The sequence below is a fragment of the Gossypium arboreum genome, chromosome 5, assembly GCF_025698485.1.
Source record: "Gossypium arboreum isolate Shixiya-1 chromosome 5, ASM2569848v2, whole genome shotgun sequence".
Classification (NCBI taxonomy): domain Eukaryota; kingdom Viridiplantae; phylum Streptophyta; class Magnoliopsida; order Malvales; family Malvaceae; genus Gossypium; species Gossypium arboreum.
Genome location: NC_069074.1, coordinates 65,842,629 through 65,846,374, shown reverse-complemented (window position 1 = coordinate 65,846,374; position 3,746 = coordinate 65,842,629). Strand labels below are relative to the sequence as shown.

Genomic DNA, 3,746 nt, shown 5'->3' with positions numbered 1-3,746 from the left:
ATATTGTAGCACGAAATTTCTTCCCCATTTGCTACTCAACATGATTAAATCATAAACCATATCATTAAAAAGTCAAACATGTTAGCTCAAAAACTTTGATTACACCAAAATTATTATTTTATCTGTCGTTCAAACATGAAGTGAGACAAGAGAAGTAGTCAAAATTCTAAAACATACAACTAGTATTATATATATAATACAAAAAATAAATATACTGAATTAATTTATAATTTATATTTAATAAAATTTTTTCATTTTTCCTTTTTTTTAATTTTTTTCTCCTTTAAACTAAAATAAAAATAAATAAATTTTATTGGCTCATAAAATACTTCAAATATATAATTTTGTTTCCTTCTTATATTTCTTACTTTTTCTTTTTATTTATCTATACTGTACTACTTTATATTAGTTACTATAAATTTTATTTACACAAGTTTAATTATAAAAACAAAAACAAAGACAAATGAAATGAAAATAAAAATCTTTTTTATTAAGTAGGGTAAATAAATTGGAGTTTAAAAATTCATGAGTAAACATAAATAAACTACCCATATTTTGTTTTTAGTGTAGTAAACAAAATTTTAAAAATATATTTTAAAAGAATGAGACAAGTGGTAATATTTAAATTTTGATTGCTGGAATTAAAATTTTTCACTCCTAATAAATCAAATACTAACGCATAAATGAATATCTATGCTAACTTAAAACTCTTGCTTTAGTCTCGTATCACAAATTAATTAAATACCAACTTAATTAAGTAAAACCAATAAAAATAAACTTAATAGGGTTAAATATGATTACACTTTTAATTATCTTATTAATTAATTTTTTAAAATGATCGTTGCTTAAATATATTTTTACATTATTTTTTCTTTTTCACCCACATAATAGGATATGTTATAAATTATAATTTATGATTTAAATTATTATATAAGTTGTTATCATTTATATTATTTATATAAAGGATAAAAGGAAAATAAATTTTAAAATTTTAAAATATTTTAATTATAAAATAAAATATTATTTATTTATAAAAATAAAATAATAAAAGATAAATGAATAATAAAAACAATCTAAAGAACTGAATAACTTTAATTAAAAATATAATAATAGTTTGAGAAAAGTATCAATTACCCCCAAAATCATTCAAATTTTTCCTAGCGACTGACCCGACCGAACATGAAAACCAGTAGCTCTGGAGCATCTGACTTTTGGGTTTGGGCCCTTTTCCGCGTAGCTTCAACATCACGCGGTTTCCATGACCTTTACCTACCATCTTATCTACACTCTTCCCGTGCCCTTTATAAATCCGCCTTCCCCACGGAGCAAGTCATCGATACGTGAGAGAGAGAGGGGTAGAGTGTTGATCTTTGAGATGTAGATCGGAACACTCCTTTTTGTGATTCCTTCTCTTCGTTTGCCCATTTCAGCTTCCTCCATCTATCTCGTGTTTCTCTCATCTATGAAATTTTCAAGCAGTAAGAGAAAGGGAGAGAGTGCTGTTGGGGGTTGGAGGTGTGGGAGAGTTGGGCAAGAATTATGACCTTTGTTCAATCCAAAGGGGTAATTCTTACCAACCCCTCCCATACCCTTAATTTCCAACCGTTGCTCCCCTTCCCTGCCTTGGGTCCATTCCCTTTTGTTTGCTTCTTTTAAGGTTTGGTTTCCTTTTCTTATAATTTTCTTCTTTAGTTCTTATAATTATTTTGTTTAAATTTCATAATTTTCCAAGGAGTTTCCTAGTGAATATTGGGTATTAGATCTGGTTGTGATTTTCAGAGAACAGCAACTAAGAGCTGCAGCTCTCATGATTTATAGGAGCTTGTAATATTTCATATGTTTGTTGACAAATTTAAAAGCCAGGAGCCCTGGGCTGGAGATGAATTCTGTAGAAATCTCGTGGAGGAAAACGAATCACGAATTGTCCATTTGTGCGCCTAGAGGTGAGCCCATTGGCCGGAATTTGGGCTGAGTCCGACTAAAAATTGAGGCCCATTTATTAGGCTGGGGTTCGGCTTCGTCCGAAAAATGAGTTTAAAATTTTATTTAAGCCCGATCTAAATAAAAATATTAAAATTTAAGCTCGATTTGGCCCGTTTATATTATTTTATATAATATTAAAAATATATAATAAATTAAAAATATTAAAAATATCAAAATAAATATTTGTCAATAAATTGAAAATAAATTTTAAAAATATTTATATATAAATAATAATAAGATATATGTAATTTAATAAGTAAATATTTCTAAAATAATAATAAAATTAATAAATATCTTTAAATAATAATAAAATTAATAATAAAATAAGTTTTATTTAATAATCAAATAATAACAATAAAATAATATTAATATAATAGTAAAATGATAGTAAAATAAAGAGAAAATAAAAAGAAATTAATATTAAAAAAATATTTTTTTTCTTTTAGTGAATTATGGTTATGGTTGGGCTCGAAAAAAATGCCTTACTCGAGGTTTAACTCGTTTTTTAAATAGATTTTATTTTTTTGTCTAAGTTTATTTTTTGATTTTATATTTTTGTTAAAATTCTCTCATATTTCGAGTGGACTTTCAGAACGGACCGGGTGACTCGACCAATGCTCACCACTAAAGAAGCCTCTTACATGTTATATTATTCTGACATGGTCTTATAAGTAGAGTTTGTGTTAGCTTGGTTTCAACAATGAGTTTAAATTTTTGTCCAAATTTTATTTAGATTATATACACTAAATTTGGGCTCAACCCATGCATTTCGTAGTAATCTTTTTAAAAAACTTACAATATAAACAAATTTTAAAAATAAAACAAGTTTACTAAATATTTCTCAATAGTTTAAAGTTTAAAATAATTGTAATTAAAATAATAGTAAAATAACAATAAATTAAATTAAGCAAAAACAATAAATTCAAAATACGATTTTTTACTTAAATATTATAAAATAAAATAAAATAATTGAAAATAGTATCCCACCCTAATTAATTATGGGAATGAGTTGTTTGGGTAGGATGAAGGGTTGTGTAGAGGCGGCATCATTAATTTTTTTGACAAAATTAATTAATAAAAAAATTATATTGATGGAGGATAACTAATAGGCAGTACCAAAATAACCCATATAACTCAATATAACCCAAAAATTGGTGGTGTCTACCAGGCAAGGACACCAAAAGTGCTGATCTTTTTGTGAAAATAGAAAATATTGTTGTTTGTGATTAAAATAGTGTTAATGTTTTCTCTTTTTCTTCATCATTGATTTTATAGGTATTATATTGCTGACCTTATACTTTTAGTTCAGGAGGTTGGTTCAATTTACTGGGTTTTGTTAACTTTTTTTTAGAGGTAGATTTTTGAATTATTGCAAGTTATCAAATTTCTTTTTAACATTTGCAAGTTTAATAATTTCTTATATTGGAAATAGAAAATCAAAATGAAAATATAGAACAGATTCAGTTGATGACCGAGACTTTGGTGCTGCCTCCTAGGTAGAAAATCAAAATAAAATCAATGAAGAAAGAAAAAGGGAAAACATTAACACTATTTTAATCACAAAAAGTAATATTTTTTATTTTCAAAAAAAAAAACAGAAAAAATACAAAGCATAAGTATAGGGTTTGTGAGACTACTTCTTTTGGTGCCGCTTGTCAGGTAAACACTACCAATTCTTGGGTTGTGTGTTGTGTTCGGTTATACGGGTTATTTTGGTGCCGTCTATTAATTATCCTCCATCAATATAATATTTTTTTGGTTAA

At 26.3% G+C, this 3,746-nt stretch overlaps 1 long non-coding RNA gene across 1 annotated transcript; it reads left to right on the top strand.

Annotated features, from left to right (window-relative positions):
* Positions 1–1,005: 1,005 nt before the first annotated feature.
* Positions 1,006–3,746, top strand: LOC108451956 (uncharacterized). Its single transcript, XR_001866328.2, has 2 exons — positions 1,006–1,657; positions 1,780–3,746. It is a non-coding gene; the product is annotated as an uncharacterized LOC108451956 (long non-coding RNA).